General features: G+C 40.2%; 1 long non-coding RNA gene across 2 annotated transcripts; it reads left to right on the top strand.

The window, feature by feature from the left end:
• The first annotated feature begins 1,597 nt into the window (after positions 1 to 1,597).
• Positions 1,598 to 17,721, top strand: LOC130923143 (uncharacterized). 2 transcript variants are annotated; one of them, XR_009064656.1, is made up of 4 exons: positions 1,598 to 1,635; positions 2,342 to 2,526; positions 16,660 to 16,743; positions 16,861 to 17,721. It is a non-coding gene; the product is annotated as an uncharacterized LOC130923143 (long non-coding RNA). The 2 variants fall into 2 exon arrangements; XR_009064655.1 differs by having other exon boundaries at positions 1,615 to 2,526.
• Positions 17,722 to 25,718: the final 7,997 nt, after the last annotated feature.

Raw genomic sequence — 25,718 nt, 5'->3', positions numbered from 1 at the left:
ACGAGTAGTTATCATTCATTTTATGTAAATATTTCAAGCTAAAATCACGCTATTGTGTAATCCAACGTGGCGGCCGTCACAAAACAAAGAGCTTTTCAAGTTGAAAGTTCTTGTGAATAAATGCGTAAATCCCCAGAATTTCTGTAAAGCAGTCTAGATTTTTGGTTAAAAGCAAAAAAACAGGCAGTTATCATTCATTTTACGTGAACATTTCAAGTTAAAGTTACGCTCATTTTTCCGATTCATTTAATTTTTTTCACAATGTTTCAAAGTGCATGCAGGTGCTATTTTATATAATAATTACCTTGAATCCTCGACCAAATCACTCTTGAGACTCTCCTGCCTGCTTGTATGCACTAAAACATTTGTCCTTTTTCTATCTAAAGCCGGCGTTTGAACACAGCGTGTGTTTGAGTTCATCCCAGTGAAAGCCAAATCAGCTCTGCCTGGGTTAGCCCCCAACGGGAAGGCGTGGAGCAATGTTTGTAGGAGCTGTCTTGTCAACTGATTGTGAAGTCTATGATTCAGTGCCATTCGCGGCTCTCGACGATCATTCGCTGCCATCCTATTCATTGCCATTGACGGCGCTAGAGGTCCATTTTATTTACCGTAATTTCCCGAATATAACGCGCACTTTTTTTCCCCAAAATCAACTTGTAAAATCATGGTGCGCGATACAAACGGGTACATTGATGGAGACAGAAATATATATATATATATATATAAACCGATTTTTAAAAATTAACACAGCCACGTTGTGTTGAAGAAACGTATGCGGCGACCCGTTGCCGACCGTTACGGTACGTGACTTCACCATTTTGTTTTGGTAATACTTCACTCTAATCGGCCGAATGATTTAGTCTGTGTTAAATTCTGCTTTTTTCACTCTTCGTAAAGCACAGAATTTAGTTTCTTGAACTCATTTGAGTCAACGTTTATTGCAGCTCCGCAACTCGGACCATAACAAACATAAGCACACACTTCCTGTGTCCGTCAACTATATCTGTCCCCGGGAAACTCAAACCCAAATAACAATAGTTCCTATTGTTACTGTCGTGTTGACAGCGATGAGCTCTCATGGATTTCCAACTTACGTTCTCACTTTCATTTTACCGTATCAATCCATGGAAGAAACCTTTATTCACAGGGCCGGCCCAGTCCATTTGGGGGCCCTAAGCAAAATAATGCAAAGAGGCACATATTTTTGGCCCACCATTTCGTCACAGTGTACTGTGAAACCCATACATGCAATCCAACCCATACGTCCATATTTTGTTGCACTGCATACTTCATACTTCTCACCCCAAATGATTGTCAGTAGTTACAGTAGATAGTGCCAAACCTTTTTCTAAAAGTGGAAAGAAGAAGTTAAGGAAGAATTTTTATTTTTTTTAAGCTTGTAATCAAGTATCAAAACTCACAAAAGTCAAATAAAGCAAACTGTAATAAACAAAATAGAATAAAAATAAAACAATTGCCAGATTGGGGGCCCCCTAGTGGTTAGGGGCCCTAAGCAACTGCATAGTCTGCGTATAGGCTGGGCCGGCCCTGTTTATTCATCATGATGAAACAAGCAAGTTATACAGCAGCCTTTAAAAGAAAAGTCACATCCGTTTTGTTTTCTCGTAGATTCTGGTAAGTTGGAGAAGTTGTCAAATCATATTATTACCGTAAATATTGTCAGTTTATGGTAATGTTTTGAACTACCAATGTGCTATATTTGTGCTGTGTTTCACCAGTCAGTAAAATGACATTTCTGTATCTGTACACAAGCTCTGTTTTCTTGTATTCTTCTATTTATTGGTGCTAAAATTAGGGTGCGCGTTATAAACGGGTACAATAATTTTCCCTAGATTTTACAAGTAAATTTGGGGTGCGCGTTATACACGGGTTCGCCTTATATTCGGGAAATTACGGTAGACTGAGCAAATGAGCCCTCTCAGTCAAAATGCATTGGATGTCTAGCACCGACAATGTACGGCAGTATAGCATGAAGGCGATTTATATTATGTCGGTCACTTTAACAACGCAAAGAATCATCAGGTTTTTACATGAGATGCCTGCTGTAAATAAACATTAAAGGAGCATGACATGTTTTGTCGGAGGATAGCGAGGAGGTTGATCTAAGAAGCAGTGCGTTTAAAGGCCCATAAACACAGCGATAATGGCGTGGGTTTATGAGGACTCAGACTGTTGAGACGGGCTGTTACAGCTACGGCTACTGTTGTTGTTAGTCTCACTGTTCCTCGATGGGCACTAAAGCGGAAAAATGGATCTCGACTTTGTGTTGCAATACGAAGCTGGACTTATTCTCCCCTCTCTTTCTCTTTTTGTGTGAAAGGCGCCCAGGCATTTGCCTGCATGGTTATGGAGTTAAATGCTCAGCTCCATGGCTTGGCTTCTGCACGGTTTCCCCCTCCATCTCATTCCCCCTGACAGGATTAGCAGGTCTCCAGTGTTAGAAATACATTAAGTGGACCTTTGCAGTCACTTATTATGCCTGATTATGCAGCTGGAATGGGGAAGGTAGGCTCTGTTTGTAGTTAAATAACTTCTCAGATGCTTTTTTTGCAGCAGCAATCTTCAAAGCGTGAACGGGTCAGTGGCTCAGGCACAAAGCTGAGATTGATTTCCACTCTCCTACTCTTTGTTCCTATGGTTTAAAGAGGACAGGTTCTTCCAAATGAGTTTGCAGTGTTATTAATGGAACAGCTAATTAAACTCCCATGCAGCAGTGTCACGTCAAAACAATGCAGACTCCCCACGTTCCCTCGCCATGCTTTGTCCAGCAAGGTTAATGAAATAGTTAACATATGTTGATGTATAGATTGGATTAAGCTCCATCTGGGCGATGTGTCGCGCTATTACTGTGAAGACTATATTTTTATAAATACCAGCATCTGTCTATTTGCTAGACCAGTATCATTCGAACTGCCCTAGTAGATTTCAGCAATATAGAACACATCGACATCAATCAAAAGTGCAGACGTACCCGATGTTGACGCCTCGTGTTTTGACAGCTGTGACAAAACAATTTGAGAGTTGGTGTGAAAACAAGTGGACGATTGAGCCCGGTCTGAGAAAGTTTCCATGAGATCTGCACTATGAGTTAGATTGACAAGCTGAAAGGGAAGAAGCAATTCATCCAGAAAAGTCTTGCAAACCTTGTATTGCATTGTATTGCTGTGTGTCAATGTGCGAGAATGGAAATGAAATAGAATAGAGGCTACGTCAGGGACTACGCTGTCAAAGAAACCCGATTCCATGTTACTTTTGCTCACTTGCCTTATTTTGCTCCACAATTTGCAACCCTTTTATTCGTGTATTTCACAATGTAAATGACTTATCCTGTTTGGAATGGCTCCAACTGGGTCATTTTGCTTCAGGCCTTGCACCCTTTTACCGGAATTTCTAGGAACGGTAGAAAGAAGCATTCAGTATTTTTCTCCTGCAATGGCTGTAATACTCGGCCATATTTTGACTCAATATGAATTTAAAATCAGTTCCCTTCTCTATGTTAAAGATAGCTCCAATCACATTGTAATTATGTCATTTAGATCTCTATCTCTTTTGCAATTGGGTGCTTGAATATATTGTGTTTGGTGGGATCCCAAAGACCTCAATAAATGTCAGACCTATTAGCATCAAAAGAATAATATTGGGTATGTTTTTCTTTTTTTTAAAGATAAAAACATAAGTATTAACTAAGCAGTTAAAATAAAATCTTTGAGAACTGTTAGCCTGAGCTATGCTAGCTTGTTCTGTAAGTGATTATAAAACAGAAATTTTAAAAAACGGTGCAAGACTTCCAGTCCATTTTGACTGGGAGGGCTGACAGTGATCTTTCGCCGCCAATGGTATGGAACCCAAAAGGGTACCATTTTCATGAATAATAGACGAATTGGGTAATATGGCTCTTAAATTGTAACATAAGGTAATAATATTATGAAAAAGATTTTACAAGATAAAAAGCTTTTTTTTCCACAAAGTAATTTTTTAAATATCTTTTTCAACAATGGCCTTTTTATTTAATTGTGAGGGCCTGGCCGTTTAATTATTGTTTTTTGAGACTCTTTCAGTCAGCTGATCGTCACCTCCGCCAGCTGGCTGCCTCCCCTCCCAATGTGACGTAAGCTGATCAACGCCAGACGGACAGACAACGTCGCCGCTGATTGGCCACGACGAAAAGGCGCCAAGCTTTTTAAATCTGCCGCTGTCAACGCTCTGGGAGGTCGCATTTGACAGCATTCATGCCGCGGTCCTCCTCGCCAGCTGTTTGCTCGCCATTCAGTCTTGTGTGCTTTGATCGCTAGTTTGATACACTCCCGCTTTTTCGGTGAGGTCTTTTGTGTTTATTTGTTATTGGATTGTTTTTGTTCACCACTGTAAATAAGAGCACTGAAGCAGTAGGGGTAAGCCGCCATTTCTGTTCAACCCATTTTCTCCTGTTTTGTTTAGAGTAGTGGCTGTCTTTTTGTTCTTTCTTTTTTTACGATCAGGGTTTAGCTAGCGGGTGGGGTTTAAGTGTAGTTCCTTTTGCTTGTTGTTTTGGCCTGGGTTTACCCTGAAACCGCGCTTCTTCCGCATTTTGTATATATTCATTGCGAGTTTGATTATTGTGGATAAATTTGTGTCCACTTGTAAACTTGTGTGGCTTGTTTTATGTTACCCCCTTCGTGAGCCGTCCTTGGGACGTAATATTAATAATGTCATTTTCCAGCACAGTGAAGCCTGTGCTGTCAATCAAATACATAAGGCGGAGTCAGTTAAGTGATTAGCTGGTAGAGGTAAATTCTTAATCCCGAGTCTGAAATTAAGGGCCGGGTTGGGCCCAAAATGTTAATTATTGCATTCGGGTTGGGTCGGGCTGGGCTTCTCTCTCGCTAACTTTTTTAATGAATATATACATTTATATATTATGTAGACTAAAAGGATGTATGGATGTTACACTAAGGAATACTTGTTATGAAATAAGTAATTTGGATAAAACAGAGAAAGTATGGTAATTGCAAAAAGGGGCCGCAGAGCCATAGCATGCCCTGCGCACGTGAACGCCGTGGCCTCGCCCTATTTTTAATCTTCCCCTCTGCATCCATTACATACAGTATTTTTGACCTGGTATTTTGATATGAAATGGCAAGAAGTTAAAAACAAACTAAAGACGGGGAATTGAAAAGACAAACACACACCGGTAAGAGTGGGGTGTGGAAAGGCTTCAAATTGATTGTTGAAGATCCTACAGAAACCTGTGTCGGCTTCGCTGAATGTAATGAATGTGGCGCTTTGCTCTCATATGAGAGCAGAAAGACTGGCACCTCGAGTTGAGGTAAGATCTTAAGCCCAAGTCTGAACCCGATCCCAAACCAGTCAGGCCCCAAATGTCAATTATGATGTTCGGGTTGGGTTCGGCCGGGCTTTAACACCTGCGAGCCTGGGTCGGGTCGGGCAGGATTTTTTAGACCTGATCTTACCTCTATCGGCTGGATCGTTGAACCTAGCTAGCTGTGTTAGCATTTGGTAGCGTAACTTTCAGAGTTACTCAGAGAAGTTGCGGACCGGTTGAATAGTAATGTAGTTTAGTTTAGTTTAGTTTAGTTAGTTTACCTAACAGTTCATCGACGCTACAGAATGTTAACGACCAGACTCCACGATCCAGCCAATCACTTAAAGCAACGCTAGGTAACTCTTCAACCTATACAAAATATTTTCATAATATTTGTGATAATATGTCGACTGACAACTAGTTGAATGACACCACTTTTATATCTTGAGCAGGTCTGTATCGTTTTCACCGGCACTAATTAACTTTGAGGATGTTGGCAGGAACCCTGCCACTCACAAAAAAAAAAAAAAAATGTGCTGACTGCTTTACGGCATACGTCACTTCCTCTTTTCCCCATTCATTGTAAAGACGGAAGTCGATCCAAACGCTTTCGCGCGAATTCTGCAGAGAATGAACAGCAACAAAAGAGACAAAAAGTTTTTTTCTGAGGAGGGAAAAAATGCAGGCTACAGAATAAACATTGGCTTGGCTTTCACTTGCTGATGTGACAAACCTGTCAGCACTGACGAGTTCGGGTGGGGTAGAGGGGTTAGCCACACCAAGCCACAGGGTTGCTAACCGTCATATGCTGTTCTTTAGCCACAAATGGATTTATTACCTTATTACTATTCATCCTTCACACATCCACTGGATACAGAAAAATTTTACGACACTGTACAGGTGTGCACTGGTCCTCATGGAAAACGCTGTCTTCCTTAAGGCAAAACACTACCGCTTTTATCCACCAGCGTGACTAAAATTGACCAAACTGAAAAGTTACAAAGTGTTGCTTTAACTGAGTCAGTCTTATGTATTTCATTGACAGAAGACAATTAATTGTGCTGAAAAACGACATTATGAAATGAAAAGGGCATTGTGGAAAAGGATATGATGAAAAAAATTACTTTATGAAAAACTCTTTTTGTCTTGTAAAATCTCATTGTGCTGAAAAACGGCATGAAATAAAAAGGCTATTGTGGAAAATGCTATTATGAAATTAAAAAAAACTATCGTATTGGCCCGAATATAAGACGGCCCTGATTATAAGACGACCCCCTTTTTCAAGACTCAAGTTTGAACTTTGAACTTTTTGAACACCAAATTAATTTTTATACAGTAAATAATTACCGTACAGCCGAAAAAAAATGATTATAACAATATACTGTGTTTGAGAGAAAAAGCATATTATTTTGCCTCATTCAAATCTTAATATTTGAACATTTAAATATGTAAACTCAAGTACAATCACATTCGTAAATGAATGGCTTCTGGTTTTTGAAATGCTAATAAACCAATCTATTGTGATAAAACAACAAAATTGGAAAAACTGCATTAACCATCAAAGCAAAGTCTACTGTAACTGTAGTCTTGAAACAAATCTGAATAAGGAAAAACATTGCAATAAAATAATGCAAACTGGTTAAACTTGAGAGAAGCTGAGATCTGTCATGACAGAACATCGCTTCAATGATATCTGGCGCCATCTAGCATCGTGAATGGGGAGAGTACCTGAGAGCTGTCATGACAGAACATCGCTTCAATGATATCTGGCGCCATCTAGCGTCGTGAATGGGTATAATGTCTAGACCGCGAATATAAGACGACCCCCACTTTTTCAGTCTTATTTCAATGCAAAAAACACCGTCTTATATTCGGGTCAATATGGTACTTTGTGAAAAACGCTTTTTATCTTGTAAAATCTTTTTCGTAATAGTATTACATTATTTACAATTTAAGGGCCATATTATACAATTTGTCTGTTATTTATCAAAATTGTATTTATTTCAAAATGTTATTTAATTTGGACCCTTTTGGGGTTCCATACAAAGGCTTTGAAAAATGAGCATTCACAGCCAGTCCTCCCAATATAAATGAATTGTCCATAGTCGTCAATGGCAACCAATGAGTTAGGGGCCGCAAATGCCCCTTGAGCCACATGTTTGAGACCCCTTTTTTATACAATAGAGAGAGATGGCGGGACTGGACAGCTGACACAAGTGATCCGTTATGTCTCGTAGGGGAGGTCGGTCACATGGGGGCTCCAAACATCACACACACCCCAGGTCATGAGCGCCCAGAAACGCCCTCCTCATTTTGTGCCCACCCCCGTAACATCTGGCCTCACAAGCCTCCTCCTCCCGTTTAAAATGGACCAGTGGTTCCCATTTAACACCTGTTCGGCCTAATTTCCATTTTCGGGGACGTTGTGGATTTCAAATCATTTATCACTTTCCAAAGTGCTTCCACATGTGCGTTGACTTTCTCAGGCAGCGGGGTTTCTGCCTCCGGCCAACCTTTTCCAAATGTATTAAAATTCAGTTTGGTCCAAAGAAGTTCAGACACTGATGTTTCATTGTGGTGATGTCTGGTAATTATTAGTCTAAATTACGGCTCCGACATGTGACTTGACAGGGTGGACTCTGTGTTTTAAAAGGAGGGATGGGGCAAAGGAGGTCGGGCCAAGGTGGTCTGTCACGCTTTGTGCATGTTTAAAACCGTTCACCCCAACACACTGACTGGGATGTCACTCATACTGAAACAGTTTCGCCACCGTAGTAAGACTTGTGTGGTTAGGGACCTTACGGGGTCCACAGGGGCCCGGTGTGAGGCGGCTGGGTGAAGGTTGTGTCAAAAGCAGTCTTCTCCGTGAAGGTGAAGACTACCACACTGAGCTCCAAAGAACATGAAATACCAAATGCAGTCAAGTTGATATTCAAGGTCAGGGTTCATATTGTAAAACCAGGATTAGATTTAAATGTGGGAAATGATTTGAAGGGAAGTGAAATCAGATTATGTCTTTTTAGGGTGCTTTGGTCAACAGTCACTAAGCTTCAGCAGAGCCGTGGTGTGTAATTGACTGTGACACAATGGGACAGGAGACATGCAATCTACTGGGAAAACATGTAACGTCATTACATTGTGAAGATTACCTAAATACTTGATCATTTCCTCATACATAGCTGTGCTGAAATTACTGCACACGCATTTAGTCGAGCAAATATAAGGCAAACGTCAAGCAATTTTACTCTCCTATTAAAAAACAAAACGGCAAGAAATGTGCTCACAATGTCTGGGCTGGAAAAATAATCAAATTCAGTCTCATCGACATTTTTGTTTACAAAGTGCATTTTAGACGCGCTACTTCTTCAAATGAGGAATGTTTGAAACTGTACATGCAGTGAGTGTGCCTAATTAAAGTGGGCTGTGAAAATGTGCGCTAATCAGATACGGTTGCTAACAAAGTCCATGAAATTACTAATTAGAATTTCATTAAAAGGTACCGCGTTATCATCTGAGGAAATCGTAACCTTTAAAATGCTTTCAGCAAGGCACTGTGCCACTCTAAATAGGCTAACAGAGAGAAACAGCTGGCTTTTGATGTAATATCTCATTTAGAATTGGAGCTAAATTGAACCATTTAAACATGGCATTGTTTTGGATGTAATTTATCAGCTTAATTAATGACAGTTATTGCCTGGGTTGAGGCGCAGTCAGAACACCGTGTTCCTGCAGGAAGGGCTCTCAATGCCACACGTTCAGCTTCCACGAAAAAGCATTTGCCAAGAAATGAAGCCAACCTCCTTTGATTTTTTTTTTTTTGGGGGGGGGGACTCAGACGGCTGATGAGCAGTCGCATTTCAAAGTGTTAAATTAACTCATAGGCTGCCATTGACGGCACTAACTCGCCCCTCCCAGTCAAAATGGATTGGAAGTCTAGCGCTATCAATGGAACTGAAATATTTCAAATAAGTTGTACTTTCATCATTGTCAATCCCAGGCAACCATCTAAGGGGCAGTTTACATGGCGACTCTGCGACACAAAGACGCAATGACTGAGTAGCGGACTCGCCTCGCGTCCATATGGTGTCGGCCAGGGCCGGCTCAGGCCATTTGGGGGCCCAATGCAAAATAATGCAAAGGGGTCCATATTTTTGGCCCAACATTTTGTCACAGTGTACTGTGAAACGCATACATGCAATCCAAGCCATACGTCCATATTTTGTATATTAATCAGATTTTGTTGCACTGCATACTTCAAACTTCTCACCCCAAATGATTGTCAGTACTTACAGTAGATAGCGCCAAACCTTTTTCTAAAAGAGGAAATAAAGACGCTATGGAAGAACTTTTATTTTTTTAAGCTTGTAATCAAGTATCAAAACTCACAAAAGTCAAATAAAGCAAACTGTAGTAAAGAAAATAGAATATAAATTAAACAATTGCCAGATTGGGGGCCACCTATTGGTCAGGGGCCCTAAGCAGCTGCATCTTCTGCGTATAGGCTGGGCCGGCCCTGGTGTCGGCGAAGACGAAAGGTGAAGAAAATTCTGAATCCTGACTCCAAAGTGGAAGAATTCGATTGCGGGGGATTGAGGGGGGCTTGCTCCGTATGAATATCAAAAGCTCCCGCGGCGCGAGACCGCGCCGATAACGTCAGCACTCGTACACGTCACATTGGGTGTGCGCAGCGGTGTTACTAAACATTAAAAACAGCAAATATGGCGGAATGTCGGCTTTTATTTACTGTTTTAACAATGTTTTTAAATTAAATATGTTGAATGTTTCTATTTTGTGCCTTTTTGAACAAAAGAAAAATGCCATTGCTTCAAGTGGGCGGGCATATTTTTTTCCGGGCTGAGGAGCTTGTTGGGGTCAAAGTGCATCATTCGCTGTAGCCTTGTAAAGCTGCACTGCCCCCAAGGGCCTGGCAAGAATAGTGGGGTTGGGAATCTCTGGCAAGAAGCCGATCCGAAATGTTTCTAGATACACAGGTTACGATTCGATTAAAAAAACGATATTTTTAAGGCCGAGCAATTCGATACGATTTGATACAGTTTAAGAAGGATACAGTTCGATACAGAGTGAAAACGATACGATAGTAAACATTTGTTGTGTGTGTTCGTACAGTATTTTAAACATATAAAAAAAGATTAAAGATTAAATTAAACAACAAAATTTCATACCAATGTTATGTTTTATTTTTTTATGGAAAAAAAAATAGAGCTTACGATATGACCGTCATTTTGTTGGCTGGGATTGATAATAAAATATAACGCCAGTGACAGACAACAATAAAGTGCAGTAATTTAATTACTGTATTTCCTGGTGTTTTGAACACAATAGGTAAGTAATTTAAGTGCAAACTTTCAACATAAACATCTTACAAACAAAAGATATTAATTATATGCAGCAGCTCTAGAAAAAACAAATAAACCTGCTCGTGTTATCATAAATAAAAATAATAAATTATGCTTTACCACTGGTACAACTGGGGGAATAAAAACATGGCATTTTAGACAGACAGGTCTATAATCCTTACTTTAACCTTATACACAGCAAAGTCATTCACGTATGCCTGTGCTTTCCACATTTTTTTATTCCTCATCACTGTCTATATCTTTTTTGAAGGGCAGATTTTTCTTGAGGAAGATCAACTGATCCACATGTTCATGTTTAAGTATACTGCGTTTCGTGGAAACAATATGCAGTCCTTTCCACCATTGTAGTGGGTTAATTTTTAGGGTTAAAAAGTCACGATCTCTGTACCGCTTCATACTAGCTCTGTCCCATGCGAACAGATCTGGCTGCCTTCGTCACTTTGAATTCCGACTTTTGTTTTCCTGGGTGCATTGAAAACCAATCGCTGCACGTCGCTGGCGTGGTGCGCAAACTGTCCATTGTTTTAGCATGTTGCTTTGTTGCCACGACTAGTTTCGTTTTGGGCTGTGAAGAAAACGGAGTGTGCGTTACAGTGGTTTTGTTAGCTCTCGCGTTTTTATGACGCGCCCGTGACGATCGGGTAATGACAGTGACTACTAGCGGTTCTGCCGAAATGAATGGGAAGTTGAGGCAACCACGACGGCGGTCACAATCTAAGTGCGCTGTGTGGTGAATGAATCAAGCGCAGCATGTGAGGTAAAAGCTAAATTATTATCACAATTAAGCAATGCATTGAACTAGGCATTAGAAGCCGATTCTTGTGCTCGCGATAGCCGAATTCTATTAACTCTACTATCGGTTCATTGAATATTTAATGGCTAATTACTGTCGAATGGTAACTTTATTATCGATACAGCTGTATCTCTCACCTGTAAAACCGGATATCCGGTCGTATCGGTTTATCGTTCTCAAGCTTAATGAATAGTACATCGTTTTCATGTGGAATTTCGACATTGTTCAAATGGAGATGGGCCCATATAAATGCAAATTTGAAATTTTTCGTATTCTCGGAGAGTCACCATGTAAACGGCCCCTAAATAGGGAACACATTGCACATTGGTACCTAATCAGTGTTGGTGTGGGTAATGTCGTCTAATTAATAAAACAGGACAGGACCCATGAATGTCCTAAAATCAGTGGGAAGTGACTCGTTATCAGAGGTTGCGCTAGACTTTTTCGTTGTCTGTCATTTTGACTGACAGGGTCATAAAAATCCGGTCATAATCTATTTTTACCCGTCACTTAAATTTTTAAAATGATGATAATGACATTGTGGTGACCCTTTGTTTGGCATAATTCACCTTCCGTACTTGTGTGTCCATTTGACCGAGCGCGTTACCGGTGTAGGTTCAAGCGCCTACACCAGCTACGACAGTCAAGTGACAGAGACACTTAAGGCTCAAACACACCAGCAACGTGAACGTCGCGTCAACGATCTCGCCGCGATTACGCTTCGAAACGCGGCCGTTAAAGTCAATCAGCCAATGCACACCAGTCGCAGTGCGTCCGCGTGCGTCCCAGAAGCGCTAAACGCGACGCACGCGAAAAGAACAGCAGAGTTTGTTTTTTGACGCGAGACGCGGCACCCCTGCGTCAATGCTACTAGGTAGGATCGGGCAGGCCGGAAGTCACTCGTGTAAAAATACGGTGGATCCGGTCGATTTTCAAAATGATATGCAATCGTAACTTACTATATAAATAAAATAAACTGAAATGAGCTAAAACACCTGCAATTACTACGAATAATACACAAATCCTGCTACACAATTAAATTAATTCCTGTGTGGTGCTTTAACTTGAGAAAAAAACATCAATAAAGCTTAGAAAAATGTTCATAAGAAAAAAAATGTTAAAATCTTTGTTATTGGGATTGCTTTTTGCTTTAGCACATGACTTTTTTTCTTCTTTCTTTCAAAAAGAAAGCTGGCCAATACGCGGGGTCTGAAAGGCAAAGTGTTGTTGTTTTATTACCTTTTAATACCCGCTATTCTTGCGCGATCTTGCAATCCTCGCGTGAACCGATCGAGCCGCTCCACAGACGCGCTGCTCGTGAAACGCATCCTCTGGAAATTGACGCCGAGCGTCACTGGTGTGTTATCGCGGCGGGATCGATGACGCGACGTTGACATTTCTAGTGTGTTTGAGCCTTTCAGAGCCGCGCGCGGTCCCCTCACTATCCACTCGCTCTCGCTATATGATTGGCCGAAGAGTCGAAATGCTCTCCCGTGAAATGCCTATTTAAAAATGTTCCCGTTGTTACTTCTTGTGTTCGCTTATAAGTGCCCATTTAAAAAGGAAAAGTGATGGATGATACTACACACAGAGCGTATTATTAACAAATGTTAAAGTTGTATAACCATATAGCGAGAATAAGGAACGTCACTGCCAAGCGCAGGCCCCCGCGAGTGGATAGTGAGGGGTCTAGGATAGTGCGCCTACAGCTAACAAGACTCTTAACATTGCATACCGCTTCAACATATTCAATAGTATTTAGTTTTCATTCATTTTAAATTAATATTCTGTCCGAACAAGCTTAACAGAGAATCCACACCGTGCCATCACACATCAAGCAGATGAATATGTAACTTTTTCTCCGCAGTGACAAAAACAGCTGACTGTGGCCCCAGTACGTAGGTAGCCTACCATATACAGTATAGCATATGGAACAATGAACAGTTCACCTGCTGTGGCCTGAACGTAGTCTCACACTTTCCTCCTGGTGCGCATGGAGTTGAATTGCGTACCCGCTTGTGCAGTCCCTGTTTTTTCACCTCTTTTAACAACACCATCGTCGTTTTGGGGCTTTTTGAAGAAACTTCGGACACTCAGTTGCCTTGACATTTTTTCAAAGTAAGGCCAACGACGTCATGCATCAAGAGAGACAATAGCTAATTAATATGCTCACTCGCCACCCTGTGGTCTGGGGTGTGAATTGCAACCGGTCTAAATGACGGATGGACTTCAGTTTTTTCCGTCACCGTTTTAAAAAATCGGTCAACGACGGAAAATAATCGGTTAACGCGACCCCTGCTCGTTATTAACAGGAAGTGACACGAAAATGCTCCATAATCAACTGGAAGTGACCTGACATTAGTAGAAAGTGACATAAAAATGTCCCAAAATCAAGAAGTAACCCGATATCAACGGTAAATGCATCGGAAATGCCCCAAAGCAACAAGATGTGACTCAGAAATGCCCCAAAATCATCAGGATGTGACCCGATATCAACCGGAAGCGACCCCAAAATCAAATGGCAGTGATCCAATCTAAAAAAAGAAATGCTCCAAAGTCAACAAGTGCCTTAATAGACAAGTTTCTGAGGAACTTCTGCATGTCTGCTCGCAACTTCTGTTTTAGAATTTCTCCACCCAAACCAAGAGTGGAGCTGGAGTAACATTACTCATCAAAATCCCTTAAAAAAGACAATTTGGAAATATCGCATGTATCTGCCATCATCACGACGGGGGGGACAACATTTCATGAAGGCAGTTGTGGAACCAAGCTCGTGCCAGCACAAAGACTGGGTGTTTTTGTAGCCATGTTGCCGCTGTGTTATGGAAGGTATATTCTTCCTATCCCTGCATCCCTGCACACAAATGTCCTAGCCAAAATGTGGCCCAAACACAAAACAACATTACTTCAATCAAAAAAAAAAAAAAAAAAAAAAAAAGACAAATAAAATTTTTTTTAAAAAATTGCTTTCAAATGCATTTTTTTGGGTTTCAAATTTATTTTTGCATTCAAACACATTTTTTTAATTGAAGTGACTTTTTTTTAAAATTGAAAATATATATTTTGATAGAGGCAACTTTTTGTTTTGATTGAATGTGCATCGGTATCGGATCGGCTGACACGGAAAAATTGCGATACAGTTTCTTTTTCTAAATTGGGTTTTCCAGCGTACCGATTTACATAATCCATTCCAATTTTTGCTTTGGTTTCCCCAAGTCCGGTCCGTATTTTACGGCACACTTTCAGCACACAAGCATTACAGTCACCCAATTTACCTCCATGGCATCTCCTACACTATGACTGCAATGTACATTTAAAGTTAATCAGCAAAAATGTCAGCTGTCACCTGAGCATCTTGAAATGCTTGTTTTTGTCAAAAAAAAAATATACCCAGCATGCTGGGACTGCATCCAGGGCAAACAGCTGAAGGGAGTGTGTAGAATAGATGGAGATGGAGCAACAAAGAGTGGAGAAGATTGGGGAGTAAAAGCCATTTTTGGTTTAAAATAGTATTATTTGCACTGATTTTTTAAAGCCTTGGTACAGTTATTCAAGAGCAGAGAACTGATGCTGAGTTAATAGTTTATTTTCCACCGAGGTTGTTAGTGTGTCAGTTTACAAAATTATTTGCACGTTTTACTGACTGAATATGCCATTTCTGTTTGTTATATATAATGTTTTGTGTTTATCACTGAATAAACAGGTCAGTTTCTTGTTACCAACCATTGTGTGTTATTCAAACTCACCTATTTCAGCTAGCTAGTTGTTATCAAGAGTACTAAAACCCTTTTCAACATGAGTCGGACAACTAAGTAAGGAGGCTAAATAACTTTAAACTTTAATTAGGGCCGTCAAAATTATCGCGTTAACGGGCGGTAATTAATTTTTTAAATTAATCACGTTAAAATATCTAACGCAATAAATGCACATGCCCCGCTCAAACATTAAAATGACAGCACAGTGTCATGTCCACTTGTTACTTGTGTTTTTTGGTGTATTGTTGCCCTCTGATGGCGCTTGGGTGCGACTGATTTTATGGGTTTCAGCACCCATGAGCAATGTGTAAGTAATTATTGGCATCAACAATGGCGGGCTACTAGTTTATTTTTTAATTGCAAATTTTACAAATTTTATTAAAACGAAAACATTAAGAGGGGTTTTAATATAAAATTTCTATAACTTGTACTAACATTTATCTTTTAAGAATTACAAGTCTTTCTATCCATGGATCGCTTTAACAGAATGTTAATAATGGTAATGCGATCTTGTTGATTTATTGTTATAATAAACAAATACAGTACTTATGTACCGTATGTTGAATGTATATATCAATCTTGTGTCTTATCTTTCCATTCCAACAATAATTTACAGAAAAATATGTAGATGGTTTGAATTGCAATTAATTGCGGTTAATTAATTTTTAAGCTCTAATTAACTCGATTAAAAATTTGAATCGTTTGACACCCCTAACTTTATCAGTATCAGTATCGGATCGGAAGTGCAAAACAATATCGGTATCGGATCGGACGTGCAAAAACCTGGATCGGGACCGTTGGGCGTACCATATTCAATGGATGATGATCTTGGTGAAAAGTATAGCTGTCCTGCCATCAGCCTGATTTAGAATTCCCCTCAAGAATAATGGGAGACAAAAAAAAAAAAAAAAAAAAGCTTATTTTCAATTCATTATTATAAATATTCTTATAAGTTAATTTTATTGCTGACACTGCGTTTCGGGGTCGTCAACATGTTGTGCCCCCCCTGCCCCAAAAGTCTGGCAGCCTTAGAGTTAACTGAGTAGGGGTGTGACAAAATATCGAAATGGTGATATATCGTGATACTTTGTATCGCAAAAGGTTACCAACAAGTCTCAGTTAACTATTTTTTTTTTTCCTCGATTCTTGCAAGAGCATATCGATAACCTTTTGGGATACAAAGTATCACGATATATCACCATTTCGATATTTTGTCACACCCCTAGTGTAATCCACATGATTGCCTGTCTGATTACTATTTCTCCCATCACTTGGTTAGGATGTTAGCTGCAGGGATCAGATGTCAGCACTCAGGCCTGTTTATCTGAAGGACAGCCACTGGAAGAAAAGACATCTGTTCAACTAATGAGCGCCTGATTTAAAAACAACAAAGTCCCCTCTTTTCCACAGGAAAACAGAGAATATCGGGCAAACTTTGGATATATGGTGAAGAAAGCCGCTTAGTTGACTGAGGTAACACCCACTGTGTTAGAGGTGAGTACGGGTGAAAAGTAATACTGGAGGTTTCTCTCATGTCGTGACCTGAGCTGAGGTGATGCAGATGTTAAAGGGGAGCTACAATATTGCACTTCTGAATTGTGTGTTTGACAGGAACAGTTTCATGCTGAGAGAGGTCTGCGTGAGCTCATATACGGGAAAAACGGACCAAGTTCTGCTATAAATTTGGGGTACAAGTCACGAAGAGACGACAGCTGTTTAATCTGCCCTCAAGGCTTCATAAACCTTTGCCTTTCAAATACCAACCATGGTGGCTAAACTCTCCAAGTCAACATGTGAACACATGTAATACTATGCAACATACATTCTCACAGCGTGAGTAACAGTACACACTCACTATGTACTCATAGCATTTGATTCATAATCAAGCTGAATATTGAGGTAACACTTGATGGAGCATGATGATGCCGTTAGTCCAACTTGGCACACCCTGCTTTGTCAAGTGGAAACTAATTTGCACCTTTGTACTGCTTATACTGAGGCATTAGCTTGAGATTGTCTTGGTACCTGGTAATTAAAGCAGATGGTCAAATAACCCTGTCAGAACTGTTAACTAAGTGGGCCTCTATGTAATCTTAATTCCCTGCCTGTTTGTAAAAGCCAAGCTGTTCTTTAGTCAATTCCCACCGCTCATTGTTACACGCCAGTGTTGTGTTTCTACTCGGTTAGAGTCTTATTAAAACGGTTGCTTTAATTGTAGTTTACAGTAAATGGACTTGGTAGGGGACATTGAAGTCTGTGACATGCAAGATATGATCTGAAATGACTTTTAATCAAGCTTGTTGAAACAAAACTGCCTAATCTTGCCAAAACAGCCGCTCAGGTTTAACCCCACCTCTTTTTTTCCCCAGTCAAAAAGGGAGAAATACAAAGAGACTACATACACCTGCACAATCAATGAGAGCACATATAAGAGCAAAAAGGAGGCAAAATGTGGTTGCTAGTAATGTTCTCACTGACATGTAAAAATATTTGGATTGAAAACATCTAAGATCTTAATTGCAATTAAAAAAATGTACTCACATACATTCTGCAAGGCTTATTCAAAATGTCCTTTACAGTCTCTTTATTTCTGCCTTGACATTATGGCGTATAATGCAGCCTGTAATTATCCGCTTCCTGTGGGTGAAGTGCTTTGTAAAACTACCCCATGCTCCTGTGTGCCGTCATAACATGCTTTTAGTCCTCTTTGGCAATAAATTCACAAGCACTGAGGCAGATTGTTTAAAAAAAAGACCTCAGCAGGTTCACACCAGGAAAGACAAGTATAACTAGAGTTGTAAAGCAAACAAAAGTCAACTAAATGACGACTCGTGGTGCTCGTTGGATGTATAGTCCAGCTATTAAGGGCTAGATAAAATAATAATCAAATTTTAGGAAAATGACTGCCTGATTGCATAAAGGTGCCTTTAAACATAATCTCAACAAAGGCTTTTTTTATTGTCACATTCATGAAAATGATAAGAAAGCCAGTTTAAGTTCAACAGAAAAGTTTTAAGGTCTGTGGCGTGTAATTTCATTAGCAGCATAGTCATACAAATGTAACAAAGATAACCCAAGTTTAAATATAATGCAGTTTCTAATTAATACACTGCCATTGATGTCAATTAGGGTTGAAACTAGGGTTGTTCCGATCATGTTTTTTTTTGCTCCCGATCCGATCCCGATCGTTTTAGTTTGAGTATCTGCCGATCCCGATATTTCCCGATCCGATTGCTTTTTTTTGCTCCCAATTCAATTCCAATCATTCCCGATAATTTTTCCCGATCATATACATTTTGGCAATGCATTAAGAAAAAAATGAATAAAACTCGGACGAATATATACATTCAACATACAGTACGTAAGTACTGTGTTTGTTTATTATGACAATAAATCCTGAAGATGGCATTTACATTAATAACATTCTTTCTGTGAGAGGGATCCACGGATAGAAAGACTTTTGACTTTGTATATTGTGACTAAATATTGCCATCTAGTGTATTTGTTGAGCTTTCAGTAAATGATACTGTAGCCATGCCCAAATGCATGATGGGAAGTGGAACCATGACTGTGCGTAGTGCTACCGATTGATATATCTTCTCTGCGTTGGGAAATAACATAAGGTGTTAAGAAAAAGATCAATTGCGACCTTGCTTCCCCACATTGCTTCCCATGATATTTCTAATCGTAGAGAGAGGGATTGTAAGGCTCTAGCCAATTGAAATAAGACTCCAAAGGCTGCCAAAATTCACTCTACTCATTTTACGTTGCCTTTTATAGCTTTATATTGGTAAAACGGCGCCATTACAGATTGAGCGCGACAATGCGTGAGTGGGTCGTGCAACGCATGCATTAACTGCGTTAAATATTTCAACGTGATACATTTTAAAAAAAATTAATTACCGCCCTTATCGAGATAAATTTGATAACCCTAACTTAAGCCTAAACTAAAGACTCTGGATGAGTCTAACATATTATGTCTGTAACGTTAAATACAATTAGAAAACGATTTAATTAAAAAAAATATATACAGTATATTAAAAAAAGGCATGGCTGATATTTTTCTGCCGATTCCGATACTTTGAAAATGACGTGATCGGACCTGAACGATTGGGACATCTCTAGTTGAAACGATTACTCGAATAATTCGAGTGACAATTTAAAAAAAAATTCCACCTCGAAAAATTGTTTAATTTTGCCAGCTCTAAGCATAAAGTTTTGCCCGGATTACTTTTAACTTTTGCGACTACTTTTACTTTTGTATTGTGTTAGGGTTAGAATTGACCTGTTTTTAAATTTTCGTATGCGAAAAACAATGGCACTTTTTAATCTTGACCCGAAAACAATATACTGCAAAGCTTTAGTATTTTCAGGCCAACTTAATTTACAGATCAAATCTAATTCACAAGGAAAAATATGGTCTGATTTCTAATACAAGACAAGGGTTAATATGGCACAACGCGCTGACGTCACGTGCATAGAGGTAGAAAGGAGAGGCAGCGGATATATTTGATTTCAACTACGCATTAATATATAAGTAAGACAAAGCAGGAAATGTCAAAAGTGTGGGAGCATTTCAAGCTGGAGAACAAGGTGAACACTGTTTGATGTATTCAGTGTAATACAGCGCTTGCATAACACTACCCCGGCCCCGCCCCGGCTACACGGTGCCCTGCCAACGCTTCCACACCCCCAGTTGGACCCCACAACCGATGACTGCCCCCGAAAACCGGGCCGGGCGCCACCGCGTGACCTGCCCGCCGAGCCGCCACTCCACCGAAGGCATCGCATTTACTCCGAGAGTGAAGAAGCGATACTGAGGACGAGGTAAGATTAAGTTAACGTAGCGCTAAAGATAAAATAAGATTATCGTTACTTTACCTTGCTAACGTAACGTTAGCCCTGCGGAAAACTAGGTTTCTATTAATTTTGACTACTGTCGATGCATGGCTAACTTGTCCTTCATACAGGCTTTATTTACAGTGGTATGAAAAAGTATCTGAACCTTTTGGAATTTCTCACATTTCTGCATAAAATCACCATCAGATGTGATCTGATCTGGTCAAAATCACACAGATGAAAATACAGTGTCTGCTTTAACTAAAACCACCCAAACATTCATAGGTTTCACATATTTTAATGAGGATAGCTGCAAACAATGACAGAAGGGGGCAAAAATAAGTAAGTGAACCCTCTGCCAAAGGAGACTTAAAGAGCAATTGAAACCAATTTTTACCAAACATTTTAAGTCACGTGTGTGCCCAATCACTGATGAGTGGTTTAAAGCTGCCCTGACCACTATAAATCACACACCTGGAAAGAATTGCCTTGATGAGAAGCATTGTCTGATGTGCATCATGGCTCGGTCAAAAGAGCTTTCTGAAGACCTGCGATCAAGGGTTGTTGGCTGTTTTCAACTATGTACATCTAAAATAAAGACATTGATTGTCTAAAAATGGTTGAATATTAGGTGAGATGTCTTCTTTTCTCATATACAGTGGGGAGAACAAGTATTTGATACACTGCCGATTTTGCTGGTTTTCCCACTTGCAAAGCATGTCGAGGTCTGTAATTTGTATCATAAGTTCTCTTCAACTGTGAGGGACGGAATCTAATAAAAAAAACAGAAAATCACGGTGTATGATTTTTAAATAATACATTTGCATTTAATTGCATGAAATAAGTATTTGATACATCACAAAAATCAAACTTAATATTTGGTACAGAAACCTTTGTTTGCTATTACAGATACCAAACGTTTCCTGTAGTCCTTGACAAGGTTTGCACACACTGCAGCAGGGATTTTGGCCCACTCCTCCATACAGATCTTCTCCAGAGCCTTCAGGTTTCGGGGCTGCTGCCGGGCAACACGGACTTTCAGCTCCCTCCATAGATTTTCTATCGGGTTCAGATCTGGTGACTGGCTAGGCCACTCCAGGACCTTAAGATGCTTCTTACAGAGCCACTCTTTAGTTGCCTTGGCTGTGTGCTTTGGTTCGTTGTCATGCTGGAAGACCCAGCCACGACCCATCTTCAGGGCTCTCACTGAAGGAAGGAGGTTGTCAGCCAAGATCTGGCGATACATAGCCCCATCCATCCTCCCCTCAATACGGTGCAGTCGTCCTGTGCCCTTGGCAGAGAAGCAGCCCCAAAAAATGATGTTTCCTCCTCCATGTTTCACGGTTGGGATGGTGTTCTTGGGGTTGTACTCGTCCTTCTTTTTCCTCCAAACACGACGAGCCAAGTTTAGACCAAAAAGTTCCATTTTGGTCTCATCCAACCACATGACCTTCTCCCATTGCTCCTCTGGATCATCCAGATGGTCAGTGGCAAACTTCAGATGTGTCTGGACATGCACTGGCTTCAGCAGCGGGACCTTGCGTGTGCTGTAGGATTTTAATCCATGACGGCGTAATGTGTTTCCGATGGTTTTCTTTGAGACTGTGGTTCCAGCTCTCTTCAGGTCATTGACCAGGCCCTGCCGTGTAGTTCTGGGCTGATCCCTCACCTTCCTCATGATCAGTGATGCTCATGAGGTGAGATCTTGCATGGAGCCCCAGAACGAGGCAGATTGACCGTCAACTTGAACTTCTTCCATTTTCTAATAATCGCTCCAACAGTTGTTACCTTGTCACCAAGCTGCTTGCTTATTTTCCTGTAGCCCATTCCAGCCTTGTGCAGGTCTATTATTTTATCCCTGATGTCCTTACACAGCTCTTTGGTCTTGGCCATTGTGGAGAGGTTGGAGTTTGTTTGTATGAGCATGTGAACAGGTGTCTTTTATACAGGTAACAAGTTCAAACAGGTGCAGTTACTTCCGGTAATGAGTGGAGAACAGGAGGGGTTCTTAAAAAAGAACTAAGAGCCGAAATATTTACTAGTTGGTAATGTATCAAATACTTATTTCATGCAGTTAAATACAAATTTATTATTTAAAAATTATACAATGTGATTTTCTGGATTTTTGTATTAGATTCCGTCTCTCAAACAGTTGGAGAGAACTTATGATACAAATTACAGACCTCTACATGGCTTGCAAGTGGGAAAACCAGCAAAATCGGCAGTGTATCAAATACTTGTTCTCCCCACTGTATATATATGTATATACAGTGGTACCTCTACATACGATCGCTTCGACACACGAACTTTTCGACATCCGACGTAAAATTTGACTCGCCATTTGTTTCTACATCCGACGACATGCTCGAAATACGACGACAATGGCAGCACCGCAGACGAATGCACGGCGGATTTTCTTGTGTGACAAATCAACACTGGTTTCAGAAAAGGTTGGTACAGGTGGTGAAACAAGGAAAAAGTTGACGCTTACCTTCTAAATGAAGATGCAAATGACAGAAAAATATGAGCGTAGGGTGGGCATCCGTGAAATGGCTCAACAATACATCTCCGCGGTCCTCCGACGACCATCGTTCGCCAGTCTTTATAAGTTAAGCTGACACTTCTTATTATGGTAACATCTCCAGAGAAATCGCCAACTTCGCCACGTTTTTATCATTTATTTCACAACTTATTCAAAAGAAAAACACCTTCTGTCTGCCGCAATTGACGGCGTTCTCAAGAAAACATTCAAAGTGAAAGTGAAACTCAAGCTCACCGGTCTGTCTCTGGCACGTGAGCCCCGCGGTGCATTCAGGGTCAGCAAAAAACGTCCGCCACATTAGAACCCGATTCATTACATTAATACAGGAATTATTATTATTATTATTATTCCGAGTTTGATTTATAATTTATTTGTTTTGCTATGTGTAATTGCCATTTGTAATAGTACCAGCAGTATTTTTTAAGGATTTAGTGAAGGTTTTTGGGCTGTGGAACGAATTAATGGAATTATAATGTATTCCTATGGGAAAATCCTGCTCGACATACGACCATTTCAACTTACAAACAAGGTCCTGGAACGGATTAACTTCGTATGTAGAGGTACCACTGTATATATACATATAACTGAAGTCATTATATAATGCAAATAAGGTTGGTGGGGGCAATTTGAGCATCCTAAAAGTTGGTAGTGTTTTGCCCCTACTGTCCCGATGCAAACCTACGCCCATGTTCAGCACCCTCGGTTGGACCCCGCGACCAATGACCGCCCCCGAAACCCAGGCCAGGCGTCACCGCGCAACCCGCCCGCCTGGGCATCATGTTTATTCCGTGAGAGCAAAGGAGCGATACTCGGGACAAGGTAAAATTAAGTTAACGTAGCGCTGATAAATAAGATTAATGTTACTGTACCTTGCTAACGTAGCGTTAGCCCTGCGGAAGGCTAGGTTTCTATTATAACTACTGTCGATGCGTGGCTAACGTGTCTTTCATAAAGGCTTAATTTAATTTGTAAAAAAGCAGCGCTATTGAGTGATGAGGGTGTAAAATAAAAACATAATGAAGCTAACTGTCAATTTTAGCTCGGTAGTCATTAAGGGATAAAACACCAGGCAGCACTGAATGAAATTCATTGAACACTGAAAAAACAACATCCCATCAGGACTTAAAATTTAGACTTAAAACTTAACTAGATTTAGAAAAAAAAAACAACTTGACACAAATGGAAATTAAATTGAAACACGCAGGAACAACACCTAACTTTTAAATGATGTGTGTTATCAAGCATAGTGACATTTTTAGGTAAGAAATAAGATTTTTAAAAAATTTTTATATGATCTTAAGTTTTTGTGTAAAAGCAGTGAATTTGTTGTTGTTTTTTCTAGTCACATCTGAGATGCAATTGCTGGCTGTTTTCAACAATGTACATCTAAAATAAAGACATTGATTGTCTAAAAATGGTTCAATATGAGGTGAAATGTCTTGTTTTCTCATATATATTTATAATTGCTCTTTACCCTAAAAAAATGTTTTATCCGATTACTCGATTAATCGATGGAATTTTCAGTAGAATACTCGATTACTAAAATATTCGACAGCTGCAGCCCTAATGTTAATAGACATCCCATCTATTTGGACTGAGGGGGCTGGCAGAAAATCACTCAAAACAGGTAAAAAAAAAACCTAAGAAAATAGGCACTCACACTTAATTCTTTCTGTACCAGTTCAATCTCTTGCTGTCTTTGCCCTTTCTCAGTCTAAGACTCAGCCAAAGCCCACTTCAGTTCCCCGGTCCATTAAAGCTAGTTTCTCCAAAAGTCGCGCACAGCCCAGTGGGTAGCCAATGCACGATGAGTAATACGTTTGGTTGGCTAAAATAGTTCTGGCATTTAAAAATGGCCAAGAACAGCTATTTCACCGACTTCCAGGAAATATTTACTCCTGATTTTGTTCAATTGAACATCAGTATAACGAAAATTTGTGTCTTTTCACTTCATTATCAAGATTCTTTGTGCTTGGGTGCTAGGTGTTTTCTATCCCTTTCCGAGAAAAAACTAGCAAATACAGTCCTCCCCCAAAAAACATAAAAAAATAAATGAGATATGAAAAAAATGTACGTATACGAAAAAAAAAGTGAAAAAAAATCCAAAAAATTCACTCACTCACTCACTCACTCACTCACTCACTCACTCACTCACTCACTCACTCACTCACTCACTCACTCACTCACTCACTCACTCACTCACTCACTCACTCACTCACTCACTCACTCACTCACTCACTCACTCACTCACTCAAAAACAAAATATGAACGCCAATAGACATTCACTCCATTTTGAATGTGAGCCAAAATGGAGTGTACGTCCATTGCCGTCAATGGCAGCCAATGAGTTAATGATACTGCAAACAAGGGCGTTAGGGAGATGCCTGTGCTGATGAAGGCAGAGCAAAGGGAGAGAAAGTAAGGGTGCAAAACATTAATTATTAGCCCCACTGGGATCTCTTATATTTAGTCCAGCCTGGACAACACCAATTAATACAGCAATTATTATCCTGGCCCGTAGCGCAGGGTTGACTAAGCTGGCTTGCCTTCTGACGATTATTGTGTGAGGTGGGAGGGGTGGGGGGGTTGCAGCCGAGGAGAGAAGAGGAGAGGAGGCATGCTGGAGCAAGATTATTCATCTCACACTAAACCCTTGCTTTTATGATGCATGGCTGATGGGCGAGATAGAGCTAAAGCATAATTCGGGCAGCAAAATTCAACTCAGCACAAGTGCAACACAATCTCCCTACATGGGTGTCATCTTGAGCTAGTCACTTAATGAGGAGTCAACATTTTTCCTCATTCGCAGAAGCTAAATGATTTCATACTGTATTTCAAGACCGCCAGTATTTGAACTCCAGGTCAAAGCCAATACGGTATTACATTGATTCCCTAAACATTGTTCTCACCTCCTTCTCTTTTAGCGATTCCAACCCCTCAGACTTGCAAGCATGAGCAATAGCTCCACCTAGTTTCTATGCACAGATGACCAAGTGAGGCTGTGATGAGAGATTTGTCATTTTCAACCAAATATTGCTTTTACGTTATCCCCCGCTTCTCCAATCAAATTACCCGCTGTGCTCTATTC

Source organism: Corythoichthys intestinalis, chromosome 10 (genome assembly GCF_030265065.1).
Source record: "Corythoichthys intestinalis isolate RoL2023-P3 chromosome 10, ASM3026506v1, whole genome shotgun sequence".
NCBI lineage: Eukaryota > Metazoa > Chordata > Actinopteri > Syngnathiformes > Syngnathidae > Corythoichthys > Corythoichthys intestinalis.
Note: the sequence above shows the minus strand (reverse complement) of the source record. Positions and strands in the feature narration are given on the sequence as shown.